The 19,599-nt window shown below is 45.5% G+C and overlaps 1 protein-coding gene across 5 annotated transcripts in view; it reads left to right on the forward strand.

Annotated features, from left to right (window-relative positions):
- HEATR4 (HEAT repeat containing 4) overlaps positions 1-19,599 on the forward strand; it is a 198,856-nt gene that overhangs the window by 127,477 nt on the left and 51,780 nt on the right. For 2 of the 5 annotated variants that reach the window (XM_068254205.1, XM_068254209.1), the window contains exon 2: positions 4,850-4,968. The exons of 2 other annotated variants lie outside the window; for them this stretch is intronic. The gene's annotated coding sequence lies outside the window, so the exon portion shown is untranslated. Of the gene's footprint in view, positions 1-4,849; positions 4,969-15,975; positions 16,051-19,599 lie in introns of those variants that run through there. One more of the 5 variants, XM_068254206.1, reaches the window with a different exon arrangement.

Consider the following 19,599-nt stretch of genomic DNA (forward strand, 5'->3'; position numbering starts at 1 on the left):
CGGAGTTTGACATGTATGCACTAGGAGCTATAGGATGTCGGATGCTTGGTGAATATTTTATCCTGCAACGGAGGGTTGATAGGTCAGTTCTTTTTTGGAACCAGCAACCCTATCAACCCTCCGTTGATAGGTCTGTTCTTTTTTGGAACCAGCAAGCACATGTATCCAGCATCACACGATCCCTGCTGGTGGCGAATACTAGGGACTTTGCTGTAGATTGATAATGCTGTCAATATTCTGCATTATAAACGACAGACAACATTGTATAACTGGTTTACAAAGCAGCATGTAGCAGCAAGCAGCATGGGGCCTGATTCACAAAGCTTTTCTGTTAAAGGGGCACTATGGTTAAATTCTTTGTTTTTTAGTCACTGTAATATTTGTAGGTGTATGTAGAGCATAGTAGGTTACATATAATGAGGCAGGTGACATTTTTTTTTACACTGACATACTGCTTGTTTACTTTTAGAGTCACGTCGGCAGATTTACCTTACTGACGCGACTCAGGGCAATCCATTTAGTTGTAGGAGGCATCTGTCCCTGCTGAGTTATTTGCCGTTACTGGTTACCCCTCTGTGCTGCGCTGTTTGGATTGTTCCTAATCTCAACCGCACAATCGTGCAGTTACACAAATCCCCCATCCGCCGTAAAGAGCAGAATTTTATCTGCTGCGCAGACTGGACTATATCATCCCTCCTCGGTGGGACGCAACTGCCATGTGAGAAGGAACACAGCATCACTGATGACGCTGCGCAGCAAGGACCCCTGTAGCGAAGCTGGCAATGAAACGGACACCTATTGTCCGTTTCTATGGTTACCAGCCTTCACTGTTTGAAGTTCGTAGTGTAGCGGCGGCTGGATAAAGCAGACACAAGCGCTGTAGCTGTGTCCTGCTGTTTATTGCTGTTTTTTGCCTAATTGTGGTTTTTTTTTTTTAAAGTATTTTTAACCCACTGCCGGTCCTTGATGCGCAGCGTCATCAGTGATGCTGCGTTCCTCCTCACATGGCAGTTGCGTCCCACGGAGGAGGGATGATGTAGTCCAGTCTGCGCAGCTGATGAAATTCTGCTCTTTACGGCGGATGGGGGATTTGTGTAACTGCACGATTGTGTGGTTGAGATTAGGAACAATCCAAACAGCGCAGCACAGAGGGGTAACCAGTAACGGCAAATAACGCAGCAGGGACAGATGCCTCCTACAACTAAATGGATGGCCTTGAGTCGCGTCAGTAAGGTAAATCTGCCGGCGTGACTCTAAAATTAAACAAGCAGTATGTCAGTGTAGAAAAAAATGTCACCTGCCTCATTACATGTAACCTACTATGCTCTACATACACCTACAAATATTACAGTGACTAAAAACAAAGAATTTAACCATAGTGCCCCTTTAAATTATCTCACCTTACTTATTAACTCACAATTTATCTCTCCTTAAATTATTTAACTCATTCTTTAGCTCTCCTTAACTGACTTAAATCACGGTTTAGCTCTCCTTATCTATATATCTCATGAATGATCTCTCCTTATTTGTTTATCTCCTGTATTAGCACTCCTTACAGTTAAAGGAGTCATGAGGCAATCGAACAAATGTAAAACACGCATGCCTGCGTGTAACTAACCTTTATTGTAGCCTGATTGTGCCCTCCATTCCCCGTCCAAATGTATCATATTCGTACAATAAGCCTCGGTTGGGGACCCGACCTCGAGGTCGGGCTCCCCAGTGACCCGGAACTACTTTGGCAACGCAGGCGCAGTATAATTTTAGTAACAGCGGGACGCTTGGGCAGTGATCTCCTAATGCGTGCAGCCGTACGTTCACGTATGGCTGCACACGCGTAGTAGAGCACTGGAGGAGGGTTTGAGCTTGCCTACGTCACTCGCAAGCCAAACCCTCTGCTTCTGCCACCGCCCATCAGACACGCCCACTCCTCCCAGCACACTCCCACAGCCGCCACCTAGCTTGTATGCACGCTCCCAGCTCAAATCATCCGTGCATGAGACGCGGAGGCTGAAACTTGAGTGTAGTACATTTGGATTGGATTGGAGTGTGCTGGGAGGAGTGGGCGTGTCTGACGGGGGGCGGCGGCAGAAGTGGAGGGTTTGGCTTGCGAGTGACGTAGGCAAGCTCAAACCCTCCTCCGGCGCTCTACTACGCGTGCGCAGCCGTACGTGGACGTACAGAAGCACACAATGCACAATAACTTCCCCCTGCGTTCCAAGTACAGGAACAGGGAAGTTTTGCTATGCCAGTAACAGTACTACTTCCGGGGCACGAAATACAAACGGCCCGAATTGCGGAGCCGGTGAAGCCCTGTGGGGGGGATAAAAGCATGCGATCCAGCTCAGATTGAGCTACTGAACTGTGGCAGGTTGGCCATTTAGATTGGAAAAACTTTGCTTGATAACTCCTTTAAGGTGAAAAATAAGTAATGCTGGAAATACTCCATGAGATTTTTTGGCAGGAGAGTTGAGTCTTTACGATTGTAAGCCTTTCATTCTCTTTGCACACACACACACTTTTCACCTTTTATCCCCTGAGTTACCTCTTAGGACAGTGGTTCCCAACCTTTTTGAAGTCATGACACATCACGCCAAATGCTCAGATCTCCGTGATACATCACGCCAAATGCTCAGATCTCCGTGATACATCACATATGTATAAAAGAAAATATACTATTAATAACCACGAAATGGATGGAAAGAGTGCAGTATCCTGAATAAACTTAAAAATGAAGGCTAGAACCTTTCAGGAAAAGTAATAAAAACAATCAGTGGGACAGTTAGCCCCCCCAATTTGGAATGATAGCACAGTCCCGACAATTTGCACCACACGTTATAGCCGCAGTGCGCCCCCTCCCCCCCCCAAAAAAATGCCCTCAGACTCAATATAGGTAGGTAGCCAGGTATAGCTGCCCCCAGTATAGAATCTCATGTGTAGGTGCCCTCAATATAGGTAGCCAAGCATAGGTTCCCCCAGTATGGGAAGTCAGTTGTAGGTCTCCCCCCATAAGTAGCCAGGCGTAGGTGCCTCCAGTATAGGTAGCCGGGTGTTGGAGCCCTCAGTATAAGTAGCCAGGAGTAGGTGCCCTCCCTCAGCATAGGTAGCCAGCTACAGGTGCACCCAGTATAGGGGTTCAGGTGTAGGTGCCCTCAGTATAGATAGCCAGCTATAGGTGCCCCCTTGAAAGCCGGCACCCTGAGCGACCGCTCCAGTCGCTCAGGTCAAAGGCCGGCTATGAAAATAACTTATCAGAACCTTGCAATCGAAAAACTACTAAAAAGTAGATTAAAAAAAGTACCGTCAAAATTATCCTGAGCATTTCTCACTTGTTGGTGGTTTAAAGTAGATCTGAAGCACCAAAAAACAGATACTTACCTAAGGAGAGGGAAGGTATAGAGCTTTTCCACACTCCTCACTGTCCCCTTGTTCCGTTGCAGGCTTCTCTGTTCAAATCTCCCGCCGCGGGAGACTTCAGAAATCTTCAGGAGTCCAAGTCGCCCTGAAGACAGGCGGCTCTGTACTGTGCACGCACGAGTGCACAAGAGAGGGTGCTAGCGCGTGCGCAGTATGGAGCTGCCCATCTTCGGAAGCCCAAGTGCTTTCAAAGACGTCTGAAGCCCAGGCAAAGAAAAAGAAAGCAGTCTATGACCAAAGACCGTGAGAAGAACAGGAAAGCTCTGTAGGAACCAGAGCCTTCCATCTCTTTAGGTATCTGTTTTTTTGTTTTTAAAACCACTTCAGACTCCCTTTAAAAGGCATTTTATCAACAAGGTGTAAAAATATCACCTGGGAGAAAAAGTTAATTGCATATGGACCCAAGTGTTTGGCTGGCCTTAAAGGATACCCAAGCTAAAAAAAACAGGTAAATACTGTTCATACAATGATCTGCAATGGTATCCAGTTTAAGGCTGCATCCTTTATTCCCTGCCGCAAGGCTCTGTTTCTCCCCACTTCGGCCTGTACTAGGCCCCGACCACCTGTGGTTGGGACCTTTGAAAAGTATATACTATCTTTCTTTGTTTTACACAATACCAGCTGCCTGGTGTCCTGCTGATCTTTCAGGCATCCTGAATCACACACCTGAAACAAGCATGTGGGTAATCCAGCTGGTTAAATGGATTAGAGCCAAAGGATCAGCAGGATGGCCAGGCAACGGGTATTTATCACGACTTCACTAGAGTTGTTTGATAAACATTAAGCCATCGTAATTAAAATGAGTATAGCTGTTTCCTGACTTAAATGGGACCCTGAGCTGTAATTAAAAACAGACTTTTGACTTACCTAAGGCTTCATCCAGCCCCCTTAACCCGCAAGGTTTTCTGGCATCCTCTTCTTCCTTCTCCCGGTCCTGCTGGCTGCTCCAGTAGTTGGCGACTTCTATTGAAGTCGCACGGGCACGCCAATCGCTTCATCACATCAGTCGCCTTAGGCCTCAGCGCATGCGCGGTTTAGTCTTTAGAGAACCAGGAGAAGGAAGAAGAGGATTCTGGAGGACCTCGTGGGCTGCGGGGGGCTGGAGGAAGTTCAAATTCCATTTTTAATTACAGGCAGCTCAGGGTCCCTTTAAATGCTTCTCTAATTCTGGAAATTAAGCATCTCATCTCACCATGCAAGCAGTAGTATAAGGCAAATCCTTCTCGGATTTTCTCAAGACCAGATCAAGCTTGTGGTTGATATCAGCTTCCAGAAAATCTGAACCATCATAGGTAATTGCTGAGCCTAGATTAATTTTAAACCACCAAATTTAGGCATTAAAAGCTTCTTGTCAGTTTCTTTACATTCAGTTTTAACTCTTGCATGGATGAATGAACAGAAAAACTATCAACCTTGTCTGTTCTCTGATCAGCAGAAGTTCATCCTGGGCATAGAGTGGCGAAGACTCTTCCAGCCAGGGGCGTTTCTAGGGTCCTTGGAGATCGGGGGCACCTGTGGGCACCAGGCGGGCAAAAAAATGGGCGTGGCCATGAGGTGAGTGGGTGTGGCCATGGGTGGGGCCAAATGTACATGAACTTAGCAGCGGTGTAAGCTACAGATAACGGGCCTGCCCATCGAAATATTGGATGGAGCCCCCTGTCCTTTATTTGGATAATTTACAATCAGTATAGGCATAGATCAAAGATGTATACGCACATACAATTTTGATTGGTCAATCACTGACCGCCAATTTTACCACCCCCGTGCAGTAAGTGGGCCAACAGACAATGAATTTTATGAACAGAGCTAAAATTGGCTAATCAAAATTGTATGTGTGTACCAGGCTTTACAGCTAATACTGTACATACTGAAAGTAGCAGGGATCAGCATGCAATATAGCTGGTTTACAATCAGTAAAGGCACAGAGTAACACCTTACACTGTACACACTGGAGGTAAATCAGCACACAGTGCAGGCACTAGAGAACAGCGTATACAGGATCTTCTCAAAAAATTAGCATATTGTGATAAAGTTCATTATTTTCTGTAATGTACTTATAAACATTAGACTTTCATATATTTTAGATTCAAATACACACAGCTGAATTAGTTCAAGCCTTAATATTGATGATTTTGGCATACAGCTCATGAAAACCCAAATTTCCTATCTCAAAAAATTAGCATATTTCATCCGACCAATAAAAGAAAGTGTTTTTAAAACAAAAAAAAGTCAACCTTCAAACAATTATGTTCAGTTATGCACTCAATACTTGGTCGGGAATCCTTTTGCAGAAATGACTGCTTCAATGCGGCGTGGCATGGAGGCAATCAGCCTGTGGCACTGCTCAGGTGTTATGGAGGCCCAGGATGCTTCAATAGCGGTTTTAAGCTCATCCAGAGTGTTGGGTCTTGCGTCTCTCAACTTTCTCTTCACAATATCCCACAGATTCTCTATGGGGTTCAGGTCAGGAGAGTTGGCAGGCCAATTGAGCATTCTAAAAATTCTCTGAACAGAGTTTAAATTTACCTTTTTAAACAGTCTGACGAGTAGGCTATTCTAGGAAGGAAGGTTCACCCTTATATTTATCCTAAAAATTGTCTGAAGAATATGGAACAGACGGTGGTGGCTTCAGCTTCAATTTTTTTTTGGGGGGGGCACAAAGGGGGCATGATGGCTGTTTGGTGGAGTCCATTTCGGTGATCAAAATCTATATTTGTATGGCAATCTTTAGATATCTTATGCCTAACTCAGGTGATAAAATTAAGGCTAACTAGCTAGTTCAGCCTTGATAGGGACCAAATGTAAACATCCCAAACAGAACTCAGAGGCTTTTGAGCAGGGCAGATTGTCCAAATGATGGTGCTATTATTGAAGAAATGTTACCTACAGATGTACTTGGCTAGTTTGCTGGCATGCTTTAATCCTTACTTGCTATAAAGCTGCTCCTGTGTGAACAGATCACAGACACACCCTTCCATCCCCCAGCCTGTTTCCCATTACTCTACAGGCAAGGGGAGGGGAAAGAGGCAGGAGGGATAGAAACACAGTGTTTGTAATTACTTATCTTAGTAGCTAAGCATTGCTGGAAACTAGAGCTTGTATTCTACTGACAGGAAGTTTTGAATCAAGATTATTATCTTGATTCCAAACTTCCTGTCTGTGAAATACAGTGGGATGCGAAAGTTTGGGCAACGTTGTTAATCATCATGATTTTCCTGCATAAATCATTGGTTGTTACAATAAAAAATGTCCGTTAAATATATCATATAGGAGACACACACAGTGACATTTGAAAAGTGAAATGAAGTTTATTGCATTTACAGAAAGTGCACAATAATTGTTCAAATAAAATTAGGCAGGTGCATAAATTTGGACACTGTTGTCATTTTATTGATTCCAAAACTTTTAGAACTAATTATTGAAACTAAAATTGGCTTGGTAAGCTCAGTGACCCCTGACCTACATACACAGGTGAATCCAATTATAAGAAAGAGTATGTAAGGGGGTCATTTGTAAGTTTCCCTCCTCTTTTAAATTTCTCTGAAGAGTAGCAACATGCGGGTCTCAAAACAACTCTCAAATGACCTGAAGACAAAGATTGTTCACCATCATGGTTTAGGGGAAGGATACAGAAAGCTGTCTCAGAGATTTCATCTTTATTTTTCCACAGTTAGGAATAGTTAGGAACATATTGAGGAAATGGAAGACCACAGGCTCAGTTCAACCCACAGTCAGTCAACCCACAGACCAGCACCAAAGACCTACAACATCATCTTGCTGCAGATGGAGTCACTGCATCGTTCAACCATTCGGCGCACTTTACACAAGGAGATGCTGTATGCAGAGGAAGCCTTTTCTCCGCCCACAGCACAACCAGTGCTGATTGAGGTATGCTAAAGCACATTTGGACAAGCCAGCTTCATTTTGGAATAAGGTGCTGTGGACTGCTGAAACTAAAATTGAGTTTTTGGGCATAAAAAGGGCTTTATGAATGGAGGAAAAACAAAACATCATTTCAAGAAAAACATGTGCTACCTACAGTAAAATATGGTGGTGGTTCCATCATGCTGTGGGGCTGTATGGCCAGTGCAGGGAGTGGGAATCTTGTAAAAGTTGAGGGACGCATGGATTTCACTCAGTATCTGCAGATCCTGGAGACCAATATCCAGGAATCAGTGACAAAGCTGAAGCTGTGCTGGGGCTGGATCTTTCAACAAGACAACGACCCTAAACACTGCTCAAAATCCACTAAGGCATTCATGCAGAGGAACAAGTACAATGTTCAAGAATGGCCATCTCAGTTCTCAGACCTCAATATAATTGAAAATCTGTGGTGTTAGTTAAATAGAGCTGTCCATGACCAGAAGCCATCAAATCTGAATGAAATTTGTAAAGAGGAGTGGTCCTGTCAGGATCCCTCCTGTAGCATGTTCTGTCCGTTGCAGTGGAGCTGCAAACTGACAGTTCTGGCTTATCTGTTTGCATTTGGTTGTGCATTCGCAATAAGTCTCATTGTTATTTGCAATCGCTCTGCAGTTTTGGGCAGCTCAGAATGCTGTCATCATTCCACCAATTGCTTGCTGCAGCTGAGCTGCGGCCAGATAGCCCTGGATTTCCTGCATGCATGTTGTTACATAATACTGCATGTATTTCTTATGGGAGTCCTTTGCATTCACAGCTAGTTAGCAAATTGTAATCAAGCCAGCTCAGGATTGAATGATTACCATTCAGCAGTGTGGAAATTTGCATGCTTGCATCCATTGGTTGATACCGGCATAAAAGTCTGCCTTCCATTTTAGACTTTGCCCGTATGGTCAGTACGCTGGTCTGCTGGGCACTTTGTCACTCTGTAAAAAATCTGTTATTGTAGTTCAATGTGACCTTATTACTTGTGCTTTAGCTAGTTTCTTTCTACAGGGGCCCCACAAGGCTGTGTTTTGTCACCTCTGCTGTTCTCCCTCTATACCAACAACTGCATCTCATCCGCTGACTCTGTGAAGGTCATCAAGTTTGCAGACGACACCACCATCATCGGCCTTATTGGTAGCAACGGGGAGCATGAGTACCGCAGTGAAGTCGAGAGAATATGCAAATGGTGCAGCGACAACAACCTGGTCCTCAACACAGCAAAGACTGTTGAACTAGTCGTTGACTTCAGGAGAAACCCTCCCCCCCTCCCACCTGTCCTCATTGGAGGGACAGAAGTCTCTAAGGTATCATCGGTTCGGTTCCTTGGCACGACTCTCACTAACAACCTGAAATGGGGGCTTAACACCACCAAAATTCAGAAGAAATCCCAGCAGCGGCTGTTCTTCCTGCGCCAACTGAAGAGATTTGGCATGCCCAGGGAGCTGCTGACCAGCTTCTATACCGCCACCACAGAATCTATCCTCTGCTCCTCTGTAATTGTCTGGTATGCGGGCGCTAAGGCCAGCGACAAACAGAAACTGCAGAGAGTCATAACTGACGCAGAGAAGATCATCGGCTCTCCTCTTCCTCCTCTTGATCTCCTCCACTCTTCTAGGATGAGAAAGAGGGCAACCATGATCTCCCGCGACCCCTCCCACCCAGGCAGCCACTACTTCAGGCTCCTCCCATTGGGCCGCCGCTACAGGACTTTACCATCCAAAACTACTAGGCGGAAGAACACCTTCTTCCCCCAGGCTGTTCGGCTACTGAACTCTAACCTTCCCCGGCCCGGCCTGAATCTCTAACTGCCGGGTCGGTCAGCCGATTCCTGCCTCTGCCTGCCCAGGTTCTTTATCCGTAAAGGGACTGTGGACGTTTTAGTGCACCTTATTATTACCTGACTGCCCTGCACAGCAGTGAAATGGCCAGTACGGTCCTGACCACTGCATTTCTATCTTTGTATTTGTATTTGTATGCGTTTTGCGTCTGTCCTTCTCTGTCTGTCTTTACACTGCCTATGCCATGTGTACCACAAATAATTCCGATTACAGCTCTTGCTGTACTTGGCGAAATAAAACTGATTCTGATTCTGATTCTTGAGAAATATGTATGCAGACTTGCTAATATATATTTATTCGATAGTTGAGCCGTTTGCTATTTTTCTGTATTATTGTGTATTGCCTTGTTTCCATGCCTGATGGACGTTCGCTGCATCTGCGGTGGGTCAGTGAAGTCCACTATTCTGATAGCTTGGATTCTGCCATCATGTTGGTGATTGGTAGTATTCCTGCTACTCTAGTTTTTAGGAACGTAACTATAGGCTGCAGTTGCTATTAGTTACGTTCTTTCCTGTAGTCTTGCCTGGGTGGATGCTTGCTGGTGACTGTTGTTAGCCTGCTTGCTCTGCTTCTGTGGACGTGACTGTGAGCTGCGGTTGCTACTAGTTACGCTCCAATCTATAGTCCTGTCTTGTACCTGTGTGAATGCTTGCTATCGCTATGGCAGCGCAACATTGTACTGCGCTGCCATTGTGTCTTATTTGTAGCGATATCGGAAGCCCAGAGCTGCAGTTGTTCTGGGCAACCTGTGTAGCCTCTTCCATTATTCAGCTACCAGCCTTGTTGCTCTGGGTGGTCAAAGTATAACCCCCAGGCATTACAGGTCCAAAATACCTTCAACCAGAATCCAGACTCTCATTGGAACCTTGAGGAAGCGTTTAGATGCTTTAATTTCTGTAAAAGGAGTATCTACTAAATATTGATTTAACTTCTTTTTTGTGGTGCTCAAATTTATGCACCTGCTTAATTTTTAAAAAAACAATTATTGCACACTTTCTGTAAATCCAATAAACTTAATTTCACTTCTCAAATATCACTGTGAGTGTCTCCTATATGATATATTTAACTGACATTTTTTTACCATAAAAACCAACGATTTATACAGGAAAAACATGACGATTAACAACGTTGCCCAAACTTTTGCATCCCACTGTATAAGCTCTATTTTATTGGCTAATTTAAAAGAAAAACAGTAAGCTTTCAGCTTGAAACATTTCTTCAGAATCTATTCCTGTTGACTAACAAAGTTAGAATATACAATCAGGAGAAGGTATTTTATTTTTTTGCAAATATAAGTGTCATCCAGATACATTAATTACAATAGATCTTGCAAGGATTGGGAGGTATTTATGGCAAATAGATAAAGCCCTCTGTTTACTTAATGCTAGACTCAGGCTGACATGGAGAACTTTTTAAAAACCCTATCCTGTTCCAGTGTATGCTGCTGGAGCCTGGAAACAGTTAACTGTATGTTACTGAGCAGAGGGCACTCAGGGAAGCACAGTGAATCCCGGGGGGAGGTGGGGGGAACACAATGCCCCAGCATGCCCATCGTAGCACCGCCCATGAGAATAGTCTTGGCAATCTTAAAGCACACCTGTATCTAGTATCAAATGTGGTATGAGGTCCATAAGCTGTGCTTGAAAATAGGATACTCACTCACCGTCTCACCAGGAAGAATTTCCATCCAACCAAGAAATTAATAAACTTGCCACTGTGCCTCCCCATTTCATTAAACAATAAACAAAGGATATTGGAGTGGCACACCTTATCCGCACGTTGGGTGCTAGACCTGGGTGCCAAGCCAAGTCACCTCAAAGTCCACAGTCACAAGTAAGATCAGGTCAGCACAATAATGTTTCAATGCAGTGTTCCATTTACTGCATAAGTCAACACCGACTTGACAATTTCGGGGCCATAAAGAGGTCCCCTTCTTCAGAAAAGTGCAGACATATGTTTAATTAAACAAAGTCAGGAAATCAAAATGCAAAAGCACTCGTGGGCACCAGTGATATAAAGCTTTCATTTATTCCAGGTGTTTTCAGGCTTTGCAATGCATACAAACAAGATGGCAGGTTGTTGTTGGTGTTGTTGTTAATAGGGATGGTCAATGAGATGCAAATAATTTTGAGTTGATGCAGGATGATACAAATTTTGTATGCAGCTTGAAAATGAACCAATTGAATTTTACCCCAGAAGGATTTGATTGGTTTGTGTTCAAGCCGCATAAATTTGTATACACAAATTGAATAATGCTGCATCAACTCAAAATTATTAGCATCTCATTGACCATCTCTAGGTGTTACTACATCACCCCAGTGGCGGACACAGCCAGCAGTGGGCCCCTGTGCAAAATTGTAATTGTGGGCCCCCTACGACCTGCGCCGCGTCAAAATATGGGCGTGGCTACAAAAATAGGCGTGGAAAGAACCTGCGGCTAGTAGCGCCGCGGCAAAAAAATGGGCGTGGCAATGACCGGATGAGGGCAGAGCTAACTAACTTAAAGCGAACCCGGGGTGAGGGTTTATTTCCTTTTAAACAATACTAGTTGCCTGGCAGCCCTGCTGATCTGTTTGGCTGCAGTAATAAACTGAATTACACCAGCAACAAGCATGCAGCTAATCTTCTCAGTTCTGACAATATTGTCAGAAACCCCTGACCTGCTGCATGCTTGTTCAGGGTCTATGGTTGAAAGAATAAGACGCAGAGGACCAGCACGGCAGCCAGGCAACTGGTATTGCTTAAAAGGAGAGAAATATGGCAGCCTCAAGATTATTCTCACCTCAGGTTCCCTTGAAAGTGCAACGCAAAGACAGTGGGCCCAAGTTTTGGTGACCCTTTCCCCAGAAAATTCACATAATTGTGCAGGTTTTCTCAAGAAAATACACATCATGTCGGCAGATATGCCCAGAAAATACGTGCAATAATGTCGGCAGATATGCCCAGAAAATACGTGCAATCATTTCGGCAGATATGCCCAGAAAATACGTGCAATCATTTCGGCAGATATGCCCAGAAAATACGTGCAATCATGTCGGCAGATATGCCCAGAAAATACGTGCAATCATGTGGGCAGATATGCCCAGAAAATACGTGCAATCATGTCGGCAGATATGCCCAGAAAATACGTGCAATCATTTCGGCAGATATGCCCAGAAAATACGTGCAATCATTTCGGCAGATATGCCCAGAAAATACGTGCAATCATGTCGGCAGATATGCCCAGAAAATACGTGCAATCATTTCGGCAGATATGCCCAGAAAATACGTGCAATCATGTCGGCAGATATGCCCAGAAAATACGTGCAATCAAGTCGGCAGATATGCCCAGAAAATACGTGCAATCAAGTCGGCAGATATGCCCAGAAAATACGTGCAATCAAGTCGGCAGATATGCCCAGAAAATACGTGCAATCATGTCGGCAGATATGCCCATAAAATACGTGCAATCATGTCGGCAGATTTGCGCAGAAAATACATGCAATCATGTGGCAGACCTGCCCAGAACATACACCTGCTAATATAAATAAAAAAACAAAAACATTTACTCACCTGCAGCAGCAGACCTGTCCCAGCCTCCATCCGGCGCGCAGCTCTATGGGTGGTTGGGTGGATAGGTAGCCTGGTGGGTGGGTGAGTGGGTGGGTGAGTGGGTGGGTGAGTGGGTTGGTAGCCTGGTGGGTGGGTAGGTAGCCTGGTGGGTAGGTAGCCTGGTGGGTGGGTTGGTAACTACCCCGGTAGGTAGGTAGGTAGGTAGCCTGGTGGGTGGTTAGGTAGGTAGCCTGGTGGGTGGGTGGGTAGCCTGGTGGGTGGGTTGGTAACTAGCCAGGTAGGTAGCCGGGTGGGTGGTTAGGTAGGTAGCCGGGTGGGTAGGTAGGTAGCCTGGTGGGTGGGTGGGTGGGTAGGTAGGTAGCCTGGTGGGTGGGTAGCCGGGTGGGTGGGTAGGTAGCCTGGTGGGTTGGTAACTAGCCCGGTAGGTAGCCGGGTGGGTGGTTAGGTAGGTAGCCGGGTGGGTAGGTAGGTAGCCGGGTGGGTGGTTAGGTAGGTAGCCGGGTGGGTAGGTAGGTAGGAAGCCTGGTGGGTGGGTAGGTAGCCGGGTGGGTAGGTAGGAAGCCTGGTGGGTAGGTAGGAAGCCTGGTGGGTGGTTAGGTAGTCGGGTGGGTAGGTAGGTAGGAAGCCTGGTGGGTGGGTAGGTAGCCGGGTGGGTAGGTGGTTAGGTAGCCGGGTGGGTAGGTAGGTAGGAAGCCTGGTGGGTGGTTAGGTAGTCGGGTGGGTAGGTAGGTAGGAAGCCTGGTGGGTGGGTAGGTAGCCGGGTGGGTAGGTGGTTAGGTAGCCGGGTGGGTAGGTAGGTAGGTAGCCTGGTGGGTGGGTAGGTAGCCGGGTGGGTAGGTGGTTAGGTAGCCGGGTGGGTAGGTAGCCTGGTGGGTGGGTAGGTAGACGGGTGGGTGGTTAGGTAGTCGGGTGGGTGGTTAGGTAGGAAGCCTGGTGGGTGGGTAGGTAGCCGGGTGGGTAGGTAGGTAGGAAGCCTGGTGGGTGGGTAGGTAGCCGGGTGGGTAGGTGGTTAGGCAGCCGGGTGGGTAGGCAGGTAGCCCTTTTAGTAGCTATCCGGGTGGGGGGCTCGACTCCTATCCTCCCTCCCTCCCTTCCTTCCTCACCTCGGAGGGCCCCCCTCCCGATATGCGCGGCGGGAGAGCGAGCGGCAAATACAGGAAGTCTTCGGCTCTCCAGGCAGACGCTAGAGGGCTCCGCTGCTTGGTCTCCAATATGTCTCCAACTCTGTCGACATATTGGAGACCAAGCGGCTGAGCCCTCTAGCGCATGCCTGTTAACAGAAAAGCATAAGAAGTCCCGTTTGCAGTTTGCCACAAGCCATGTGGGGGACAGAGCAAACATGTGGAAGAAGGCTCTCTGGTCAGATGAGACCAAAATGGAACTTTTTGGCCAAAATGCAAAACGCTATTTGTGGCAGAAAACTAACACTGCAAATCACTCTGAACACACCATCCCCACTGTCAAATATGGTGGTGGCAGCATCATGCTTCACTTCAGCAGGGACAGGAAAGCTGGTCAGAGTTGATGGGAAGATGGATGGAGCCAAATACAGGGCAATCTTGGAAGAAAACCTCTTGGAGTCTGCAAAAGACTTGAGACTGGGGTGGAGGTTCACCTTCCATCAGGACAACGACCCTAAACATAAAGCCAGGGCAACAATGGAATGGTTTAAAACAAAACATATCCATGCGTTAGAATGGCCCAGTCAAAGTCCAGATCTAAATCTAATCGAGAATCTGTGGCAAGATCTAAAAACTGCTGTCCATCTAATCTGACTGAGGTGGAGCTGTTTTGCAAAGAAGAATGGGCAAGGATTTCAGTCTCTAGATGTGCAAAGCTGGTAGAGACATACCCTAAAAGACTGGCAGCTGTAATTGCAGCAAAAGGTGGTTCTACAAAGTATTGACTCAGTGGGCCGAATAATTACGCACACCCCACTTTGCAGTTATTTATTTGTAAAAAATGTTTGGAATGATGTATGATTTTCGATCCACTTCTCACATGTACACCATTTTGTATTGGTCTTTCACGTGGAATTCCAATAAAATTGATGCATGTTTGTGGCAGTAATGTGACAAAATGTAGAAAACTTCAAGGGGGCTGAATACTTTTGCAACCCACTGTATGTACAGTGCCTAGCACACAAATAACTAGGCTGTGTTTATTTTTTCCTTTCTCTGCCTGGAAAAGTTAAACATCAGGTATGCAAGTGACAGTTTCTGCCCAGGTCGGGACCGGATTGGACTGGGTCAGTCTATAGCACAACCCTCACTGATAAGTAATTACAGCCATAAAACACTTTCCTGTCAGTAAATGGCTTCTGAGGCCTGGTGCACACCGATCGGTTTTTGAAGCGTTCTGCAAACTGCTTCCGCCTGGGAAAACGCTTGGCTAACGTATTTCAATGGGATGGTGAACACCAGCGGTTAGAGGCTTTTAGCAAACTGCAAACGTGGGTCCTGCAGCACTTTTGCGGTTTGCAGATGCGTTTCTGCCTCAATGTAAAGTATAGGAAAAGCTCAAACTGCTCTGAAAAACTCTAGATCAGAGCTGTTTTCCAGGTGTTTTTGTTACATTAGCTGTTCAGTAACAGCTTCACTGTAACAATATTTGTAATCTTATAATAAACGCTCCAAAAAACGCTAGGCATGTTTAGAAAACGTCTCTAAACATGCCTAGAATGGCTCAGAAATCTGCTTCAAAAACCTCTAGTGTTTTGCAGATCTGCTACAGGTTTTTGGTGTGCACTGGGCCTAAAAGCAGGAAAGAGATTAAAAAGGTTAATAATTCATAGATTTCAGCTCTGGCATACTTCATTGAAGGTGTCATTGAGCTGAGACAATGAAACAGTAAAAACTTAAAAACTAGATTTAAATATAAAATAAAACTGTGGAATATCTAAAAATTGCATTTTTAGGAGACTGAATGATAGATACAATTGTTTTTCTCATCAATTTATTTTCACCTCGGATGCCCTTTAAGGAGCTTGCAGCCTGAAGGTAATTGTTCTGTTTTTCCCTTTGGAAATGTCAGCCCTTTGCTGAAGATATATTTACAATTCTTTGGAAGTAGTTATAATAATCCGCGGAATCCGGCACACACAGTAATGATCACAAATATTATCGCACATTTTTGCACAAACAAACTTGTTGATCAAGTTTGGTGTCCCTGGCTGTGAAGCAGAGACTCATGGAAAGCTCAGCAGGCGCTATAGAAGGTGTTGCTCAGCAACCGCTGTAAACAACACTGACTCCGCTGTCATTCTCAGAGGCAGAAAATGTGATTACCATTCCACTTCTGTGCTTTCACTTGAGATTAAAGCTGCTTATTTCTGCAGGTAAAAAGTTTTATGTACACTTTGTTATCTTCTAGCATAGTGTAATCAGGTGTTATGTCATTGTGTTTTTATCATACACAGTTCTATACTGATAAGACTTCTCTATAGAACAATCTTGCTAGAGGAAATGCAGCATATGCCAGGTTTTAAAGGGGTTCTTTCGCGAAAAAAGTAGGCAGTTAAAAAATGTGACAGATGACAGGTTTTGGGCCAGTCCATCTCTTTATAGGGGATTCTCAGGGCTTTCTTTGTTTTCAACAGCCTTTCCTGAACAACAGTTTAACTGCCAAAATAGCAAGATACCAGCCGGCCTCCCAAATCACTTGCACACTATTATGTCAGTTACATTTTGCAACTGTTGTTCAGGAAATGCTGTTGAAAACAAAGAAAGCCCTGAGAATCCCCCTTAAAAAGATGGACTGGCCCAAAACCTGTCATCTGTCACATTTTTTAACTGCCTACTTTTTTCGCGACAGAACTCCTTTAAGACCATTTTTTGGAGGTTGTATTTTGTGGAGCCTAAAAACATAATACCCAGATAAATTCCATATATTAATCAGGTCTTCCCTGAATATTTTATTACATGATGAACTAACAGACTTTTTTTTTTTTTTTTTTTTTTAGTGTTTAACCTCTTGAGGACCATGGTGGTAAACCCCCCTAGTGACCAGCCTAATTTTACATTAATTGGCCACTGCAGCTTTAAGGCCAAGCTGCAGGGCCGTATACCATACCTCTGCACACAAGTGATCTCCCCCCCCTTTTCTCCCCACCAACAGAGCTCTCTGTTGGTGAGGTCTGATCGCCCCCCCCCCCCCCCCCCCCGTGTTTATTTTTTTTTTTTATAAATATTTGTTTGTTTGTTTTTTTAATATTTTTTGACATTTTCTTTTTTTTTTTTCTAAACCCCCTCCCTCCCCCCAGCCGGCCAATCACGGCGATCGGCTGTCATAGGCTTCTGCCTATGAGAGCCGATCGCTCTCTTGTCCCCCATGGGGACAGCCGTGTCACACGGCTGTCCCCAGTGCAGCGCTGCTGCTGATCGCAGCGCTGCACATGTAAATACACGGCGGTTTCGCCGTGTAACAGTCTCCCGAGCGGCAATCGCCGCTCGGAGACTGAAGGCGGAGCTCAGCTCCGCCCACCAAGCGGGAGATGCGCGCGCACCGTGCGCGCGATCTCCCGTAAACTGCTGCCCCAGGACTTTCCGCCAATTGGCGTTAGCTGTTCCTGGGGCTGCCGCCGCGGCCACGCCTGCTGGCATGACGCAGGCGGCAAGCGGTTAAGGGGAACCTAAACTGAGAGGGTTATGGATGTTTCCTTATAAACAATACCAGTTGCCTGGTAGTCCTGTTGATCTCTTTGGGTGTATGTAGTGGCTGAATCAAAGACCTGAAACAAGCATGCAGCTAATCCAGTCTGACTTCAGTCAGAGCACTTGATCTGCATGCTTGTTGAGGGGCTGTGGCTGAAAGTATTAGAGACACAGAATCAGCAGGAGAGTCAGGCAACTGGTATTATTTTAAAAGGAAAAATCCTCATCTTTCTTACTTTAAGTTCCCTTTAAAAGATACTTTATTGAAAAGCAATCAATAACAATGGAACAACAGGATAATCATAACATTATATAGATACTATAAACACTAGACCTTAGGCCCATTACAATAATGGGCGCTAGGCCTTGGCTGCTACACCCTTCACAGACACAGACTACATTTATATTGCGCTTTTCTCCTGGCGGGCTCAAAGCGCCAGAGCTGCAGCCACTAGGACGCGCTCTATTAGCAGTAACAGTGTTAGGGAGACTTGCCCAAGGTCTTCTCACTGAATAGGTGCTGGCTTACTGAACAGGCAGAGCCGAGATTTGAACCCAGATCTCCTGTGTCAGAGGCAGAGCCCTTAACCATTACACTGTCCAGCCAGAGCTTCACAACCCCCTCCCCCCTGCATCGCCTCCACAACATCGTCCGCAAGGGCAGCGTTCATGCGCACGGCTACACATACACGCCTGCACAACACAACGGCCGCAACGCACGAGCATGCTGCAACGCGTGCGCACACGCCCTTCCCCTGCACCTGTCCTCCTGTGCTGTCTAAAGTTCGCCCATGGGCGCAGGGACACAGGCAGATTATTATATAGGATATATACAGTATGTCTAAAACAAAAACATCAAATACATTAACATTATGGGCCTGATCCAATTCATTTTTCCACTTAAACGGACCATGAGCTCTGCCTAAAATCGCCATTTGGACTTACCTGGGGCCTCCTCTAGCCCCCCATAGCCCGCTAGGTTCCCCAGCGTCCTCCTGGCTCCTCTCCCAGTCCTGCCGGCGGCTCCATTCATGAAGTGGCCAGTGAATGCCCCCGCTGAAGTCGCTCGTGTGCTAACTGCGCATGTTCAGGACTCTCACCCCAGCCAGCGTGATGATGAATAGCATGCGCAGAGGGGGCACGCACAACTAAAAGAACTCAAGGTGTTAATTAAAGTAAAGACTTACCTAAGGAGAGGGAAGCCTCTGGTTCCTAATGAAGCTTCCCCCACTGTCCTCCAGTTCACCGCCGCTATCAGGACCCTAAACATCAGGGCCACGCTCCTCTTGTATCACTAGCGCAATTGTGCTACAGCCACACGAGCACAGCTGCATCTGTGCAGTAGTAACGAGCCGCTGTACAAGCAGCTCAGGCTTACTGCACAGGCGTGGCTGTACTCATGCAGGCACAGTACCGCCGTGCTTGTGCCCGAATAGAAACATGACCCCGATGCGATTACCGACCAGCCCTTGCTGGTAATTTTGTGTGGGTCCGCAATTGGCAACGTGGGTCCGGAGGACAGTGATGGAAGCTTTGTTAGGATCCAGAGACTTTCCTCTTCTTATGCATTTACTTTTTTACCTTTGTGACGCCTCATATGCCTTTATTTATCCATACATTATATAGCTATATAGGAGCATACAGATGCATATTATGGCCCGTATGCAGATCACTTTTTCTATGTTTTCTCCTAGGTGATTATTTTTAATCTTCTCTTTAAAACAACTTTTTAGCATTTTGCAATTGGAAAAGTACCAAAATTAGTAGAAAAAGTACTAAAAAAAATTATTGTGTGTATTTTGCTGTTTGCTGGGGGTTTATTTTGTGGAGCCTGAAAACATAATACCCAGATAAATTCCATATATTACTCAGGTCTTCCCTGAATATTTTATTACATGATGAACTAACAGACACTTTTTTTTTTTAGTGTTAAAAAGATACTTTATTGAGAAGCAATCAATAACAATGGAACAACAGGATAATCATAACATTATATAGATATATATATATATACACTAGACCTTAGACCCATTACAATAACGGGCGCTAGGCCTTGGCTGCTATGCCCTTTACAGACACAGACAACATTTATATTGCACTTTTCTCCTGGTGGACTTAAAGCGCCAGAGCTGCCAGCCACTTGACAAGGTGTGAAAATATCACCTAGGAGAAAGCTCAGGAGAAAAAGAGAATTGCATTTGGGCCTATGTGTATATCAAATAGATAAGATGTAA

Source organism: Hyperolius riggenbachi, chromosome 9, assembly GCF_040937935.1.
Source record: "Hyperolius riggenbachi isolate aHypRig1 chromosome 9, aHypRig1.pri, whole genome shotgun sequence".
Classification (NCBI taxonomy): domain Eukaryota; kingdom Metazoa; phylum Chordata; class Amphibia; order Anura; family Hyperoliidae; genus Hyperolius; species Hyperolius riggenbachi.